General features: G+C 44.9%; 13 non-coding genes across 13 annotated transcripts; all 13 read left to right on the forward strand.

Annotated features, from left to right (window-relative positions):
• Positions 1 to 577: 577 nt before the first annotated feature.
• Positions 578 to 650, forward strand: trnak-uuu (transfer RNA lysine (anticodon UUU)). The gene has a single exon. It is a non-coding gene; the product is annotated as a tRNA-Lys (tRNA).
• Positions 651 to 5,117: 4,467 nt separating this feature from the next.
• On the forward strand, positions 5,118 to 5,199 carry trnas-aga (transfer RNA serine (anticodon AGA)). Its single transcript has one exon. It is a non-coding gene; the product is annotated as a tRNA-Ser (tRNA).
• An 895-nt stretch (positions 5,200 to 6,094) lies between these two features.
• On the forward strand, positions 6,095 to 6,167 carry trnak-uuu (transfer RNA lysine (anticodon UUU)). Its single transcript has one exon. It is a non-coding gene; the product is annotated as a tRNA-Lys (tRNA).
• Positions 6,168 to 7,334: 1,167 nt separating this feature from the next.
• trnak-uuu (transfer RNA lysine (anticodon UUU)) lies at positions 7,335 to 7,407 on the forward strand. The gene has a single exon. It is a non-coding gene; the product is annotated as a tRNA-Lys (tRNA).
• Positions 7,408 to 8,574: 1,167 nt separating this feature from the next.
• Positions 8,575 to 8,647, forward strand: trnak-uuu (transfer RNA lysine (anticodon UUU)). Its single transcript has one exon. It is a non-coding gene; the product is annotated as a tRNA-Lys (tRNA).
• A 1,164-nt stretch (positions 8,648 to 9,811) lies between these two features.
• trnak-uuu (transfer RNA lysine (anticodon UUU)) lies at positions 9,812 to 9,884 on the forward strand. The gene has a single exon. It is a non-coding gene; the product is annotated as a tRNA-Lys (tRNA).
• Positions 9,885 to 11,048: 1,164 nt separating this feature from the next.
• trnak-uuu (transfer RNA lysine (anticodon UUU)) lies at positions 11,049 to 11,121 on the forward strand. The gene has a single exon. It is a non-coding gene; the product is annotated as a tRNA-Lys (tRNA).
• Positions 11,122 to 12,285: 1,164 nt separating this feature from the next.
• trnak-uuu (transfer RNA lysine (anticodon UUU)) lies at positions 12,286 to 12,358 on the forward strand. Its single transcript has one exon. It is a non-coding gene; the product is annotated as a tRNA-Lys (tRNA).
• Positions 12,359 to 12,478: 120 nt separating this feature from the next.
• On the forward strand, positions 12,479 to 12,560 carry trnas-aga (transfer RNA serine (anticodon AGA)). Its single transcript has one exon. It is a non-coding gene; the product is annotated as a tRNA-Ser (tRNA).
• Positions 12,561 to 15,275: 2,715 nt separating this feature from the next.
• On the forward strand, positions 15,276 to 15,348 carry trnak-uuu (transfer RNA lysine (anticodon UUU)). Its single transcript has one exon. It is a non-coding gene; the product is annotated as a tRNA-Lys (tRNA).
• A 120-nt stretch (positions 15,349 to 15,468) lies between these two features.
• On the forward strand, positions 15,469 to 15,550 carry trnas-aga (transfer RNA serine (anticodon AGA)). The gene has a single exon. It is a non-coding gene; the product is annotated as a tRNA-Ser (tRNA).
• A 638-nt stretch (positions 15,551 to 16,188) lies between these two features.
• trnak-uuu (transfer RNA lysine (anticodon UUU)) lies at positions 16,189 to 16,261 on the forward strand. Its single transcript has one exon. It is a non-coding gene; the product is annotated as a tRNA-Lys (tRNA).
• A 122-nt stretch (positions 16,262 to 16,383) lies between these two features.
• On the forward strand, positions 16,384 to 16,465 carry trnas-aga (transfer RNA serine (anticodon AGA)). The gene has a single exon. It is a non-coding gene; the product is annotated as a tRNA-Ser (tRNA).
• The last annotated feature ends 1,901 nt before the right edge of the window (positions 16,466 to 18,366 follow it).

Here is an 18,366-nt window from a genome sequence, read left to right on the forward strand (position 1 = left end):
TTTGTGCACGGCACGTGCCCTTGATGTGCTCTGGATGTTCGAGTGAATTGAAACTGGGACCTTCTTTGAAAGCATGAGCTCTCAGGTTCGAAACCTTAGAGAAAAGACTGAAAACGAAACGCTCCTATTTATTTCAGAAGAATCTTGCTTTAGAGAGAATATGGTGCGTGTACATTTTCTAATCGCTAGGTGTCAGTACACTCGCTGGCTGTTACCTAGAGTGCCGCGGGCTTGCTATTTGCTACAAACAACTGCGCCTTTGACACAAGTTTACAATAACTATAAGAGCGCGGCCAGTCAACAGCATTGAAGCGTGTGAAGAGGCTTTCCAGACAAGTAGCAGTGAGTTTTTGTTCTTTTTCCTAGCATTATTTTCCTTTAATGACTATTATCATCAGTCTAATAGGCTGCATTCCCACTAATTTGCAAATATATTTTGACATAGCAGACGTTTTGACGGCCGTTCTGAATCTTCGAAGAAGGAAACGCAATGCATTGGAGGACATTCTTTTTTCTGCGCCAATACGATTCATTTTGCTGTGCGTTCCGACGCAGCACGCACGCTTCTCGAGCAAGAGCCCGGATAGCTCAGTCGGTAGAGCATCAGACTTTTAATCTGAGGGTCCAGGGTTCAAGTCCCTGTTCGGGTGAATGAGCCTCTTTTTGTGGAGCGGTACGTTTTGTTGTTGAGTTCTTGTTGATCTACACTGGCCTCGGGCAGCGACGCTACAAGGCACCAAGCCAAATGACATGCCCCTTTCAGCCAGCTGAAACATGTGTAACATGTAACATGTGGAAATCTGATCATATTTGGAGAAGTTGTGGCCATTTGAAGGTAGGCACTTAAAAAAGCTCAAAGATGAGAAAAGAACCTCTAAAGATTGTGCAGTTCTCACCTGTCTATGCTGCTGGGAGTGACAATAGGGCTCATATACATCTCATTTAGATAAGCCATACCCCCTGTGAAGCTCCCCCCTGTGGTTTACAGCATTTTTTGCACTTCGAATGAGTGCACTTCTGCCGCACTAGGCGAAAAACAATTGTGCTGACCCTCTATTTGCAACGTACCAGCAACAACACACAAATACCAATATGCCATATAGCCTACATATAACGCAAAACCAGCAACAACACACAAAGACCAATATGCCATATACATATAGCGCAAAACCAGCAACAACACACAAAGACCAATATGCCATATACATATAATGCAAAACCAGCAACAACACACAAAGACCAATAAGCCATAGGCCTACATATAACGCAAATAGTGCGCAACGCTCGTGTGCCCAAAATGTCAACATTATTAAAGTTTATGCACGAGGCAAATGCCTGCTGGCATTTTTCTTTAAGCAGTCATGACAGGAATTTTCCAAATAATCACATTTCACCTCCTCAAATTACTGTTGCAAATCTCTTTACACCACTTTCTTATGTGCGTATACACACACAAATGAAATGTCCGCAAGCACATTATATCATCAGTAGGTTCACCATCTTAAATAACGATTAAAGAGCAAATGAAGCTTAACTTACATTTCAGAAACGCGCACGGCAGGCCTTCATCGCAGCAAAGGTCTTAACTGCATCCTCTATTTCGATTCTCTGTGCCAATTCATGTTCTATGGAGATTGTTGCCAGTCCATTAACTCTGTTCCCTGTTCACAAAACGTTCCCCATTCAAAGCAATTGGGACGTCACATATGAAACAGCCAGCCACCGCTGTCAGCGAGCCGAGCCGCCGTATTCAAGCACTGATGGCGCGCGCGCCGCGCCCATACCTCCGGTTCAGTTTCCCGAGCCCACGAAGTGCGGCGAAAACATTTTCGGTGTAACTGCCACGGTTCAGCTCGTCTGCAACAATCTTTGCGGCATCCATCTTCATTGAATTTTGATATCAGATAGAGCCGGCCAGAGCACAGCATAATAAGTAGCCATGCGGTTCACTTGGAGGGCGGGGGCAAAACCGCCGGGTTATTCAGTATGAAAATACACACAGACAATGACACGTCACGCCCCTACTGAATGCTAGAATCTCCGAAAACAAGCCGATTTCAACCTCAAAATGTAAGCTTTTAAATATACCAATACTGCTAATACCAATATTGCAATGATTGGACTGTTTTTGAAGCTGCTACCAATGATCTGGATGAGCTCACAGATACTGTAACATCATATATAAGTTTCTGTGAGGATACATGCATTCCTACCAGGACATTCTTATCATTGACTAATGATAAACCATGGTTTACTGGGAAACTCAAACACCTTCGTCATGCCAAAGAGGATGCTTACAGAAGTGGGGATAAAATCTTGTATAACCAGGCCAGAAACAGATTGACAAAGGAGATCAGAGTTGCTAAAAGGAACTACTCTGATAAACTGAAAAAACTGTTTTCATCCAACGACCCATCATCAGTCTGGAATGGCCTGAGGAACATCACCAACTACAAGTCACCATCCCCTCGATCTGTGGACAATCAACACCTGGCTGACGATTTAAATTCATTTTACTGCCGGTTTGAAAAGCCCTCATTCACACCACACACCCGGTCTGATCTGCACTTCACACATTCACCATCACCTCCTGCACTCCAATTATCACTCCCCCCTCCTGCCATCCAACCTGAGCTTAGGGTCTGTGTGGAGGACGTGAGCCGAGTCTTCAAAAAACAGAAGACTAGGAAAGCCTCAGGCCCAGACGGCATCTCATCTGCTTGTTTAAAAGCCTGCGCTGACCAACTGGCCCCGGTCTTCACGCAGATCTTCAACAGATCATTGGAGCAGTGTGAAGTTCCCTGCTGCTTCAAACGCTCCACTATCATTCCTGTCCCCAAAAAACCCAAAACCACTGGACTTAATGACTACAGACCTGTCGCTCTCACGTCTGTGGTCATGAAGTCGTTTGAAAGACTGGTGCTGGCCCACCTGAAGGACATCACTGGACCCCTGCTGGATCCCTTTCAGTTTGCTTACAGAGCAAACAGGTCTGTGGATGATGCAGTCAACATGGGACTGCATTATATCCTGCAACATCTCGACAGACCAGGGACTTATGCAAGGATCCTCTTTGTGGACTTCAGTTCGGCCTTCAATACCATCATGCCTGGTCTTCTCACAGCCAAACTGACCCAGCTCTCCATACCATCCTCGATCTGTCAATGGATCACCAGCTTCCGGACGGACCGGCAGCAGCGAGTGAGACTGGGGAAACACACATCCAAGACACTCACAATCAGCACCGGAGCCCCCCAAGGGTGCATTCTCTCCCCACTGCTCTTCTCCCTGTACACTAATGACTGCACTTCTAAAGACCCCACTGTCAAGCTCCTGAAATTTGCAGACGACACCACTGTCATCGGTCTCATCCAAAACGGTGACGAGTCTGCTGACAGACTGGAGGTTGAACAGCTGGCTGCCTGGTGCAGTTATAACAACCTTGAGCTGAACACGCTCAAAACAGTGGAGATGATCGTGGACTTCAGGAGGAACAGCTCAGCACTACCCCCACTCACCATCATGAACAGCACTGTGGAAGCAGTGGAGTCATTCAGGTTCCTGGGCACTTTCATCTCTCAGGACCTGAAGTGGGACAATCACATTGACTCCACTGTGAAAAAGGCCCAGCAGAGACTGTACTTCCTTCGCCAGCTGAGGAAGTTCAACCTGCCACAGGATCTGCTGATTCAGTTCTACTCAGCCATCATTGAGTCTGTCTTGTGCGCTTCCATCACTGTCTGGTTTGGTTCAGCTACCAAATCAGACATCAGGAGACTACAACGGACAGTCCGGACTGCGGAGAGGATCATTGGTGCCCCCCTGCCAAACCTCCAGGACCTGTACTCTTCCAGAGTGAGGAAGAGAGCAGGTAAAATCATCACAGACTCCACTCACCCTGGACACCACCTGTTCGAACTGTTACCGTCAAGACGGAGACTCAGATCACTGGCCACAAGAACATCTCGGCACAGGAACAGTTTCTTCCCACAGGCCATTTTCCTCCTGAACAGTTAACACTCCTCCCAAGGCATATGCCTGTAAGTGCAATACTCCCACTGTTTAGTGCAATATCCTACAACTCAGGTGATACTTATATGTAGATTTATTTATTTATAATATTCAAAACACTGTAAATAGGTTAATAATCTGTAAATCTGAAAATGTCTATTCTGACTAAACCCAACTGTGATAGTTTTATTCTCATATATTTATATTTTTATTTTTTATTCTTATAATTTGTAGTATTATGTTTCATGTTGTATTTGTATATGTCCACTGGAAGCCTCAGTACCAAAACAAATTCCTTGTGTGTGCAAGCACACTTGGCAATAAAGCTCTTTCTGATTCTGATTCTGATTCTGCTATCTCAAACATGGAGAGGCTTTTTCGTGATTTCAATTAACAGATTCTACAAAAAATTGAAATTCACCAAATTTGAAAAAAACCTTTCTTTCTCATTTTGCTCGAAAGTTGTGCTGCCGACTTGTGTCCCTGGTTTCTGTGACGGGTCACATAGTTTTCTAATCGCTAGGTATCAGTACACTCGCTGGCTGTTACCTAGAGTGCCGCGGGCTTGCTATTTGCTACAAACAACTGCGCCTTTGACACAAGTTTACAATAACGATAAGAGCGCGGCAAGTCAACAGCATTGAAGCGTGTGAAGAGGCTTTCCAGACAAGTAGCAGTGAGTTTTTGTTCTTTTTCCTAGCATTATTTTCCTTTAATTACTATTATCATCAGTCTAATAGGCTCCATTCCCACTAATTTGCAAATATATTTTGACATAGCAGACGTTTTGACGCCCATTCTGAATCTTCGAAGAAGGAAACGCAATGCATTGGAGGACACTCTTTTTTCTGCGCCAATACGATTCATTTTGCTGTGCGATCCTACGCAGCACGCACACTTCTCGAGCAAGAGCCCGGATAGCTCACTCGGTAGAGCATCACACTTTAAATCTGAGGGTCCAGGGTTCAAGTCCCTGTTCGGGCGAACGAGCCTCTTTTTGTGGAGCGGTACGTTTTGTTGTTGAGTTCTTGCTGATCTACACTGGCCTCCGGCAGCGACGCTATAAGGCACCAATCCACAAACGACATGCCCCTTTCGGCCAGCTTGTAGTCGTGGCCGAGTGGTTAAGGCGATGGACTAGAAATCCATTGGGGTCTCCCCGCGCAGGTTCGAATCCTACTGACTACGTTGACAGCATGCGCCTGCTTTAGTTTGTAACCTTCTGGAGGCCTAGCTTAAACTTTATAAAAGGAAAAAAAGTCACTGTTACAGGATTACCCTTGAAAAGAGTTATTTTGGTAAGAAACAGTTTTGTCTGCAAGCTAAAGATGACAAGGCCCCTTTGTATTCAGGGACACGTCGGGTAGACCTGTAGCTCGCTGTGATTGTATAGTGGTTAGTACTCTGCGTTGTGGCCGCAGCAATCCGGGTCACGGCAAGATTTTCTGGGTGCCATTGAAATTGAGCTCCATGTCACCACCCCGTCCTTCAGACTTCTCTTTTTGTGCACGGCGCGTGCCCTTGATGTGCTCTGGATGTTCGAGTGAATTGAAACTGGGACCTTCTTTGAAAGCACGAGCTCTCAGGTTCGAACCCTTAGAGAAAAGACTGAAAACGAAACGCTCCTATTTATTTCGGAAGAATCTTGCTTCAGAGAGAATATGGTGCGTGTATATTTTCTAATCGCTAGGTGTCAGTACACTCGCTGGCTGTTACCTAGAGTGCCGCGGGCTTGCTATTTGCTACAAACAACTGCGCCTTTGACACAAGTTTACAATAACGTAACGTTAGGAGCGCGGCAAGTCAACAGCATTGAAGCGTGTGAAGAGGCTTTCCAGACAAGTAGCAGTGAGTTTTTGTTCTTTTTCCTAGCATTATTTTCCTTTAATTACTATTATCATCAGTCTACTAGGCTGCATTCCCACTAATTAGCAAATATATTTTGACATAGCAGACGTTTTGACGGCCATTCTGAATCTTCGAAGAAGGAAACGCAACGCATTGGAGGACACTCTTTTTTCTGCGCCAATACGATTCATTTTGCTGTGTGTTCCGACGCGGCGCGCACGCTTCTCAAGCAAGAGCCCGGATAGCTCAGTCGGTAGAGCATCAGACTTTTAATCTGAGGGTCCAGGGTTCAAGTCCCTGTTCGGGTGAATGAGCCTCTTTTTGTGGAGCGGTACGTTTTGTTGTTGAGTTCTTGCTGATCTACACTGGCCTCCGGCAGCGACGCTACAAGGCACCAAGCCAAACGACATGCCCCTTTCAGCCAGCTGAAACATGTGTAACATGTAACATGTGGAAATCTGATCATATTTGGAGAAGTTGTGGCCATTTGAAGGTAGGCACTTAAAAAACCTCAAAGATGAGAAAACGACCTCTAAAGATTGTGCAGTTCTCACCTGTCTATGCTGCTGGGAGTGACAATAGGGCTCATATACATCTCATTTAGATAAGCCATACCCCCTGTGAAGCTCCCCCCTGTGCTTTACAGCTTTTTTTGCACTTCGAATGAGTGCACTTCTGCCGCACTAGGCGAAAAACAATTGTGCTGCCCCTCTATTTGCAACGTACCAGCAACAACACACAAATACCAATATGCCTTATAGCCTACATATAACGCAAAACCAGCAACAAACACACAAAGACCAATATGCCATATACATATAACGCAAAACCAGCAACAACACACAAAGACCAATATGCCATATACATATAATGCAAAACCAGCAACAACACACAAAGACCAATAAGCCATAGGCCTACATATAACGCAAATAGTGCGCAACGCTCGTGTGCCGAAAATGTCAACAATTTTAAAGTTTATGCAGGAGGCAAATGCCTGCTGGCATTTTTCTTTAAGCAGTCATGACAGGAATTTTCCAAATAATCACATTTCACCTCCTCAAATTACTGTTGCGAATCTCTTTACACCACTTTCTTAAGGGCGTATAGACACACACAAATGAAATGTCCGCAAGCACATTATATCATCAGTAGGTTCACCATCTTAAATAACGACTAAAGAGCAAATGAAGCTTAACTTACATTTCAGAAACGCGCACGGCAGGCCTTCATCGCAGCAAAGGTCTTAACTGCATCCTCTATTTCGATTCTCTGTGCCAATTCATGTTCTATGGAGATTGTTGCCAGTCCATTAACTCTGTTCCCTGTTCACAAAACGTTCCCCATTCAAAGCAATTGGGACGTTCTGAATCTTCGAAGAAGGAAACGCAACGCATTGGAGGACACTCTTTTTTCTGCGCCAATACGATTCATTTTGCTGTGCGTTCCGAAGCAGCACGCACGCTTCTCGAGCAAGAGCCCGGATAGCTCAGTCGGTAGAGCATCAGACTTTTAATCTGAGGGTCCAGGGTTCAAGTCCCTGTTCGGGCGAATGAGCCTCTTTTTGTGGAGCGGTACGTTTTGTTGTTGAGTTCTTGCTGATCTACACTGGCCTCGGGCAGCGACGCTACAAGGCACCAAGCCAAACGACATGCCCCTTTCAGCCAGCTGAAACATGTGTAACATGTAACATGTGGAAATCTGATCATATTTGGAGAAGTTGTGGCCATTTGAAGGTAGGCACTTAAAAAACCTCAAAGATGAGAAAACGACCTCTAAAGATTGTGCAGTTCTCACCTGTCTCTGCTGCTGGGAGTGACAATAGGGCTCATATACATCTCATTTAGATAAGCCATTCCCCCTGTGAAGCTCCCCCCTGTGCTTTACAGCTTTTTTTGCACTTCGAATGAGTGCACTTCTGCCGCACTAGGCGAAAAACAATTGTGCTGCCCCTCTATTTGCAACGTACCAGCAACAACACACAAATACCAATATGCCATATAGCCTACATATAACGCAAAACCAGCAACAAACACACAAAGACCAATATGCCATATACATATAACGCAAAACCAGCAACAACACACAAAGACCAATATGCCATATACATATAATGCAAAACCAGCAACAACACGCAAAGACCAATAAGCCATAGGCCTACATATAACGCAAATAGTGCGCAACGCTCGTGTTCCGAAAATGTCAACAATTTTAAAGTTTATGCAGGAGGCAAATGCCTGCTGGCATTTTTCTTTAAGCAGTCATGACAGGAATTTTCCAAATAATAACATTTCACCTCCTCAAATTACTGTTGCGAATCTCTTTACACCACTTTCTTAAGGGCGTATAGACACACACAAATGAAATGTCCGCAAGCACATTATATCATCAGTAGGTTCACCATCTTAAATAACGACTAAAGAGCAAATGAAGCTTAACTTACATTTCAGAAACGCGCACGGCAGGCCTTCATCGCAGCAAAGGTCTTAACTGCATCCTCTATTTCGATTCTCTGTGCCAATTCATGTTCTATGGAGATTGTTGCCAGTCCATTAACTCTGTTCCCTGTTCACAAAACGTTCCCCATTCAAAGCAATTGGGACGTTCTGAATCTTCGAAGAAGGAAACGCAACGCATTGGAGGACACTCTTTTTTCTGCGCCAATACGATTCATTTTGCTGTGCGTTCCGAAGCAGCACGCACGCTTCTCGAGCAAGAGCCCGGATAGCTCAGTCGGTAGAGCATCAGACTTTTAATCTGAGGGTCCAGGGTTCAAGTCCCTGTTCGGGTGAATGAGCCTCTTTTTGTGGAGCGGTACGTTTTGTTGTTGAGTTCTTGCTGATCTACACTGGCCTCGGGCAGCGACGCTACAAGGCACCAAGCCAAACGACATGCCCCTTTCAGCCAGCTGAAACATGTGTAACATGTAACATGTGGAAATCTGATCATATTTGGAGAAGTTGTGGCCATTTGAAGGTAGGCACTTAAAAAAGCTCAAAGATGAGAAAATGACCTCTAAAGATTGTGCAGTTCTCACCTGTCTCTGCTGCTGGGAGTGACAATAGGGCTCATATACATCTCATTTAGATAAGCCATACCCCCTGTGAAGCTCCCACCTGTGCTTTACAGATTTTTTTGCACTTCGAATGAGTGCACTTCTGCCGCACTAGGCGAAAAACAATTGTGCTGCCCCTCTATTTGCAACGTACCAGCAACAACACACAAATACCAATATGCCATATAGCCTACATATAACGCAAAACCAGCAACAACACACAAAGACCAATATGCCATATACATATAACGCAAAACCAGCAACAACACACAAAGACCAATATGCCATATACATATAATGCAAAACCAGCAACAACACACAAAGACCAATAAGCCATAGGCCTACATATAACGCAAATAGTGCGCAACGCTCGTGTGCCGAAAATGTCAACAATTTTAAAGTTTATGCAGGAGGCAAATGCCTGCTGGCATTTTTCTTTAAGCAGTCATGACAGGAATTTTCCAAATAATCACATTTCACCTCCTCAAATTACTGTTGCGAATCTCTTTACACCACTTTCTTATGTGCGTATACACACACAAATGAAATGTCCGCAAGCACATTATATCATCAGTAGGTTCACCATCTTAAATAACGACTAAAGAGCAAATGAAGCTTAACTTACATTTCAGAAACGCGCACGGCAGGCCTTCATCGCAGCAAAGGTCTTAACTGCATCCTCTATTTCGATTCTCTGTGCCAATTCATGTTCTATGGAGATTGTTGCCAGTCCATTAACTCTGTTCCCTGTTCACAAAACGTTCCCCATTCAAAGCAATTGGGACGTTCTGAATCTGCGAAGAAGGAAACGCAACGCATTGGAGGACACTCTTTTTTCTGCGCCAATACGATTCATTTTGCTGTGCGTTCTGAAGCAGCACGCACGCTTCTCGAGCAAGAGCCCGGATAGCTCAGTCGGTAGAGCATCAGACTTTTAATCTGAGGGTCCAGGGTTCAAGTCCCTGTTCGGGTGAATGAGCCTCTTTTTGTGGAGCGGTACGTTTTGTTGTTGAGTTCTTGCTGATCTACACTGGCCTCGGGCAGCGACGCTACAAGGCACCAAGCCAAACGACATGCCCCTTTCAGCCAGCTGAAACATGTGTAACATGTAACATGTGGAAATCTGATCATATTTGGAGAAGTTGTGGCCATTTGAAGGTAGGCACTTAAAAAAGCTCAAAGATGAGAAAACGACCTCTAAAGATTGTGCAGTTCTCACCTGTCTCTGCTGCTGGGAGTGACAATAGGGCTCATATACATCTCATTTAGATAAGCCATACCCCCTGTGAAGCTCCCACCTGTGCTTTACAGCTTTTTTTGCACTTCGAATGAGTGCACTTCTGCCGCACTAGGCGAAAAACAATTGTGCTGCCCCTCTATTTGCAACGTACCAGCAACAACACACAAATACCAATATGCCATATAGCCTACATATAACGCAAAACCAGCAACAACACACAAAGACCAATATGCCATATACATATAACGCAAAACCAGCAACAACACACAAAGACCAATATGCCATATACATATAATGCGAAACCAGCAACAACACACAAAGACCAATAAGCCATAGGCCTACATATAACGCAAATAGTGCGCAACGCTCGTGTGCCCAAAATTTCAACAATTTTAAAGTTTATGCAGGAGGCAAATGCCTGCTGGCATTTTTCTTTAAGCAGTCATGACAGGAATTTTCCAAATAATCACATTTCACCTCCTCAAATTACTGTTGCAAATCTCTTTACACCACTTTCTTATGTGCGTATACACACACAAATGAAATGTCCGCAAGCACATTATATCATCAGTAGGTTCACCATCTTAAATAACGACTAAAGAGCAAATGAAGCTTAACTTACATTTCAGAAACGCGCACGGCAGGCCTTCATCGCAGCAAAGGTCTTAACTGCATCCTCTATTTCGATTCTCTGTGCCAATTCATGTTCTATGGAGATTGTTGCCAGTCCATTAACTCTGTTCCCTGTTCACAAAACGTTCCCCATTCAAAGCAATTGGGACGTTCTGAATCTTCGAAGAAGGAAACGCAATGCATTGGAGGACACTCTTTTTTCTGCGCCAATACGATTCATTTTGCTGTGCGTTCCGACACAGCATGCACGCTTCTCGAGCAAGAGCCTGGATAGCTCAGTCGGTAGAGCATCAGACTTTTAATCTGAGGGTCCAGGGTTCAAGTCCCTGTTCGGGTGAATGAGCCTCTTTTTGTGGAGCGGTACGTTTTGTTGTTGAGTTCTTGCTGATCTACACTGGCCTCGGGCAGCGACGCTACAAGGCACCAAGCCAAACGACATGCCCCTTTCAGCCAGCTGAAACATGTGTAACATGTAACATATGGAAATCTGATCATATTTGGAGAAGTTGTGGCCATTTGAAGGTAGGCACTTAAAAAAGCTCAAAGATGAGAAAACGACCTCTAAAGATTGTGCAGTTCTCACCTGTCTCTGCTGCTGGGAGTGACAATAGGGCTCATATACATCTCATTTAGATAAGCCATACCCCCTGTGAAGCTCCCCCCTGTGCTTTACAGCTTTTTTTGCACTTCGAATGAGTGCACTTCTGCCGCACTAGGCGAAAAACAATTTTGCTGCCCCTCTATTTGCAACGTACCAGCAACAACACACAAATACCAATATGCCATATAGCCTACATATAATGCAAAACCAGCAACAACACACAAAGACCAATATGCCATATACATATAATGCAAAACCAGCAACAACACACAAAGACCAATATGCCATATACATATAATGCAAAACCAGCAACAACACACAAAGAACAATAAGCCATAGGCCTACATGTAACGCAAATAGTGTGCAACGCTCGTGTGCCCAAAATGTCAACAATTTTAAAGTTTACGCAGGAGGCAAATGCATGCTGGCATTTTTCTTTAAGCAGTCATGACAGGAATTTTCCAAATAATCACATTTCACCTCCTCAAATTACTGTTGCAAATCTCTTTACACCACTTTCTTATGTGCGTATACACACACAAATGAAATGTCCGCAAGCACATTATATCATCAGCAGGTTCACCATCTTAAATAACGACTAAAGAGCAAATGAAGCTTAACTTACATTTCAGAAACGCGCACGGCAGGCCTTCATCGCAGCAAAGGTATTAACGGCATCCTCTATTTCGATTCTCTGTGCCAATTCATGTTCTATGGAGATTGTTGCCAGTCCATTAACTCTGTTCCCTGTTCACAAAACGTTCCCCATTCAAAGCAATTGGGACGTTCTGAATCTTCGAAGAAGGAAACGCAATGCATTGGAGGACACTCTTTTTTCTGCGCCAATACGATTCATTTTGCTGTGGGTTCCCACGCAGCACGCACACTTCCCCAGCAAGAGCCCGGATAGCTCAGTCGGTAGAGCATCAGACTTTTAATCTGAGGGTCCAGGGTTCAAGTCCCTGTTCGGGCGAACGAGCCTCTTTTTGTGGAGCGGTACGTTTTGTTGTTGAGTTCATGCTGATCTACCCTGGCCTTGGGCAGCGACGCTGCAAGGCACCAAGCCAAACGACATGCCCCTTTCAGACAGCTTCTAGTCGTGGCCGAGTGGTTAAGGCGATGGACTAGAAATCCATTGGGGTCTCCCCGCGCAGGTTCGAATCGTGCCGACTACGTTAACAGCATGCGCCTGCTTTAGTTTGTAACCTTCTGGAGGCCTAGCTTAAACTTTATAAAAGGAAAAAAAGTCACTGTTACAGGATTACCCTTGAAAAGAGTCATGTTGGTAAGAAACAGTTTTGTCTGCAAGCTAAAGATGACAAGGCCCCTTTGTATTCAGGGGCCTGAAAACGAAACGCTCCTATTTATTTCGGAAGAATCTTGCTTCAGAGAGAATATGGTGCGTGTATATTTTCTAATCGCTAGGTGTCAGTACACTCGCTGGCTGTTACCTAGAGTGCCGCGGGCTTGCTATTTGCTACAAACAACTGCGCCTTTGACACAAGTTTACAATAACGATAGGAGCGCGGCAAGTCAACAGCATTGAAGCGTGTGAAGAGGCTTTCCAGACAAGTAGCAGTGAGTTTTTGTTCTTTTTCCTAGCATTATTTTCCTTTAATTACTATTATCATCAGTCTACTAGGCTGCATTCCCACTAATTAGCAAATATATTTTGACATAGCAGACGTTTTGACGGCCATTCTGAATCTTCGAAGAAGGAAACGCAACGCATTGGAGGACACTCTTTTTTCTGCGCCAATACGATTCATTTTGCTGTGCGTTCCGACGCAGCACGCACGCTTCTCGAGCAAGAGCCCGGATACCTCAGTTGGTAGAGCATCAGACTTTTAATCTGAGGGTCCAGGGTTCAAGTCCCTGTTCGGGTGAATGAGCCTCTTTTTGTGGAGCGGTACGTTTTGTTGTTGAGTTCTTGCTGATCTACACTGGCCTCGGGCAGCGACGCTACAAGGCACCAAGCCAAACGACATGCCCCTTTCAGCCAGCTGAAACATGTGCAACATGTAACATGTGGAAATCTGATTATATGTGGAGAAGTTGTGGCCATTTGAAGGTAGGCACTTAAAAAAGCTCAAAGATGAGAAAACGACCTCTAAAGATTGTGCAGTTCTCACCTGTCTCTGCTGCTGGGAGTGACAATAGGGCTCATATACATCTCATTTAGATAAGCAATACCCCCTGTGAAGCTCCCCCCAGTGCTTTACAGCTTTTTTTGCACTTCGAATGAGTGCACTTCTGCCGCACTAGGCGAAAAACAATTGTGCTGCCCCTCTATTTGCAACGTACCAGCAACAACACACAAATACCAATATGCCATATAGCCTACATATAACGCAAAACCAGCAACAACACACAAAGACCAATATGCCATATACATATAAGGCAATACCAGCAACAACACACAAAGACCAATATGCCATATACATATAATGCAAAACCAGCAACAACACACAAAGACCAATAAGCCATAGGCCTACATATAACGCAAATAGTGCGCAACGCTCGTGTGCCCAAAATGTCAACAATATTAAAGTTTATGCAGGAGGCAAATGCCTGCTGGCATTTTTCTTTAAGCAGTCATGACAGGAATTTTCCAAATAATCACATTTCACCTCCTCAAATTACTGTTGCAAATCTCTTTACACCACTTTCTTATGTGCGTATACACACACAAATGAAATGTCGGCAAGCACATTATATCATCAGCAGGTTCACCATCTTAAATAACGACTAAAGAGCAAATGAAGCTTAACTTGCATTTCAGAAACGCGCACGGCAGGCCTTCATCGCAGCAAAGGTCTTAACTGTATCCTCTATTTCGATTCTCTGTGCCAATTCATGTTCTATGGAGATTGTTGCCAGTCCATTAACTCTGTTCCCTGTTCACAAAACATTCCCCATTCAAAGCAATTGGGACGTCACATATGAAACAGCCAGCCACCGCTGTCAGCGAGCCGAGCCGCCGTATTCAAGCACTGAGGGCGCGCGCGCCGCCCCCATACCTCCGGTTCAGTTTCCCGAGCCCACGAAGTGCAGCGAAAACATTTTCGGTGTAACTGCCACGGTTCAGCTCGTCTGCGACAATCTTTGCGGCATCCATCTTCATTGAATTTTGATATCAGATAGAGCCGGCCAGAGCACAGCATAATAAGTAGCCATGCGGTTCACTTGGAGGGCGGGGGCAAAACCGCCGGGTTATTCAGTATGAAAATACACACAGACAATGACACGTCACGCCCCTACTGAATTCTAGAATCTCCGAAAACAAGCCGATTTCAACCTCAAAATGTAAGCTTTTAAATATACCAATACTGCTATCTCAAACATGGAGAGGCTTCTTCGTGATTTCAATTAACAGATTCTGCAAAAAATTGAAATTCACCAATTTTGAAAAAAACTCTTTTTTCTCATTTTGCTCGAAAGTTGTGCTGCCGACTTGTGTCCCTGGTTTCTGTGACGGGTCACATAGTTTTCTAATCGCTAGGTGTCAGAACACTCGCTGGCTGTTACCTAGAGTGCCGCGGGCTTGCTATTTGCTACAAACAACTGCGCCTTTGACACAAGTTTACAATAACGATAGGAGCGCGGCAAGTCAACAGCTTTGAAGTGTGTGAAGAGGCTTTCCAGACAAGTAGCAGTGAGTTTTTGTTCTTTTTCCTAGCATTATTTTCCTTTAATGACTATTATCATCAGTCTAATAGGCTGCATTCCCACTAATTTGCAAATATATTTTGACATAGAAGACGTTTTGACGGCCGTTCTGAATCTTCGAAGAAGGAAACGCAATGCATTGGAGGACACTCTTTTTTCTGCGCCAATACGATTCATTTTGCTGTGCGTTCCCACGCAGCACACACGCTTCCCCAGCAAGAGCCTGGATAGCTCAGTCGGTAGAGCATCAGACTTTTAATCTGAGGGTCCAGGGTTCAAGTCCCTGTTCGGGCGAACAAGCCTCTTTTTGTGGAGCGGTACGTTTTGTTGTTGAGTTCATGCTGATCTACACTGGCCTCGGGCAGCGACGCTGCAAGGCACCAAGGCAAACGACATGCCCCTTTCAGCCAGCTTGTAGTCGTGGCCGAGTGGTTAAGGCGATGGACTAGAAATCCATTGGGGTCTCCCCGTGCAGGTTCGAATCGTGCTGACTACGTTGACAGCATGCGCCTGCTTTAGTTTGTAACATTCTGGAGGCCTAGCTTAAACTTTATAAAAGGAAAAAAAGTCACTGTTACAGGATTACCCTTGAAAAGAATCATGTTGGTAAGAAACAGTTTTGTCTGCAAGCTAAAGATGACAAGGCCCCTTTGTATTCAGGGGCCTGAAAACGAAACACTCCTATTTATTTCGGAAGAATCTTGCTTCAGAGAGAATATGGTGCGTGTATATTTTCTAATCGCTAGGTGTCAGTACACTCGCTGGCTGTTACCTAGAGTGCCACGGGCTTGCTATTTGCTACAAACAACTGCGCCTTTGACACAAGTTTACAATAACGATAGGAGCGCGGCAAGTCAACAGCATTGAAGCGTGTGAAGAGGCTTTCCAGACAAGTAGCAGTGAATTTTTGTTCTTTTTCCTAGCATTATTTTCCTTTAATTACTATTATCATCAGTCTACTAGGCTGCATTCCCACTAATTAGCAAATATATTTTGACATAGCAGACGTTTTGACGGCCATTCTGAATCTTCGAAGAAGGAAACGCAACGCATTGGAGGACACTCTTTTTTCTGCGCCAATACGATTCATTTTGCTGTGCGTTCCCACGCAGCACGCTCGCTTCTCGAGCAAGAGCCCGGATAGCTCAGTCGGTAGAGCATCAGACTTTTAATCTGAGGGTCCAGGGTTCAAGTCCCTGTTCAGGCGAACAAGCCTCATTTTGTGGAGCGGTACGTTTTGTTGTTGAGTTCTTGCTGATCTACACTGGCCTCGGGCAGCGACGCTGCAAGGCACCAATCCACAAACGACGTGCCCCTTTCAGCCAGCCTGTAGTCGTGGCCGAGTGGTTAAGGCGATGGACTAGAAATCCATTGGGGTCTCCCCCCGCAGGTTCGAATCCTGCCGACTACGTTGACAGCATGAGCCTGCTTTAGTTTGTAACCTTCTGGAGGCCTAGCTTAAACTTTATAAAAGGAAAAAAAGTCACTGTTACAGTATTACCCTTGAAAAGAGTCATGTTGGTAAGAAACAGTTTTGTCTGCAAGCTAAAGATGACAAGGCCCCTTTGTATTCAGGGACACGTCAGGTAGACCGGTAGCTCGCCGCGATTGTATAGTGGTTAGTACTCTGCGTTGTGGCCGCAGCAACCCCGGTTCGAATCCGGGTCACGGCAAGATTTTCTGGGTGCCATTGAAATTGAGCTCCATGTCACCACCCCGTCCTTCAGACTTCTCTTTTTGTGCACGGCGCGTGCCCTTGATGTGCTCTGGATGTTCGAGTGAATTGAAACTGGAACCTTCTTTGAAATTACGAGCTCTCAGGTTCGAACCCTTAGAGAAAAGACTGAAAACGAAACGCTCCTATTTATCACAGATCAAAGCTAGCACGAGCGCACCACCAGCGCGGCAGAACTGGGCCAACAAGAAGAAGAAAGTGTATCAGGGAAAGTGGAAATGTGGACTGTGCGAAAGCAACGAACATGACTTTGTCAGATGCACGAAGTGCAGAGTGTGCAAGGGCGATGGACACTGGGCGAAGGATTGTCCGGAGGCGCGGAAGGCGGATTGACTACAGAGGAACGGAGAACAGGAGAGGGGAGGGCGAGCGACAGGCATTCAACCGACTGCGAGAAAGGGAAGTGAAAATTTTTTAACACACACACACAACACGCACACATACACTGATGTACATAATGCTTCTTGCAACGAAGAAAATGTTAGCAAACCTTAATGTGTGAGTGATGAAAATTTGAATAACGCTGTTTCTGCTGAATGTCTGAGAATGTATAAAGGTTCAGGATTTTTAAGACTACCGAGATATCCACTGTTAGTTGACGGTACAATGATAGAGTTTCTCGTGGACTCGGGTGTAGCCCGGTCCACAATAAGGCCATATGACTTGCCATGCAAACCAAGATTTAACGATGTGGTGTTGGAAAGCACGTCAGCGTCAGGGCATGAAATTTCAGAAAATTTCACTGTGCCGTTACAATGCGAGACGGAGGGGGGCAAAGCATTGAAACATGAGTTTTTGTGCTCTGAAACCTGTCCGGCTCCATTGTTGGCAAGAGATTTAATGTGTGAATTAAATTTGAAACTCACTGCGGGCCCGATGGGTATTGTTATTGAGGAAGAACAGCATATGTGTTGTGCAAAATTTGAGCCACAATGGGCATACGAGTGGCAGGTAAAAGATTCTGATTGGGCAAAAATGATTTTGAACATGGCAAAAGATCGAACAGTATCAGATAACACAGAAAATATGATGCCTGACAAATTGCATTGCACGTCACATGTTGTCTTTGAGCGTGAACCTCAGTTTGAGGAAGAGTGGTTTAACGAGACAGAAGATGAGAAAATGAAGTTTGATAAAATGTTCTGGAATGAGAATGTGTGTGCGCTTTCAGCTTGCCTGTCAGAAAAACAAATGAAGTTGTATTTGATAACAGGAATGTCGGCGCCTCACTTATCAGTAACCAAGGGCAAAGCGCAGCAGTGGGCAGATTTGGGTCCTTTTGTGAGACAGTGCATGACAGCCACAGATTGGGCTGAAAAGGGAGACGGGGTGCAGAAGAGTGACAGTGTAGGGGCATTCATGCTGCCATGTGATTTTGAGGTTGATGTACACAGAGCTGTGACTGCTATTGTTCAGAGTGTAATGGAGAAGCATGATCACGGAGCTATTTCTGCCACAGATATTCATCCTATCCTGGCAGAAATACCTTCAGCATTGTGGGCGAAACACAAGTATGATGTTGGATTGATTAAAAATTCTGAACCAGTGGTAATCACCCCAAAGTCTGATTACAGGCC

The sequence above is a fragment of the Siphateles boraxobius genome, unplaced genomic scaffold (genome assembly GCF_051911475.1).
Source record: "Siphateles boraxobius isolate OS27281-9 unplaced genomic scaffold, OSU_SipBor_1 6, whole genome shotgun sequence".
NCBI lineage: Eukaryota > Metazoa > Chordata > Actinopteri > Cypriniformes > Leuciscidae > Siphateles > Siphateles boraxobius.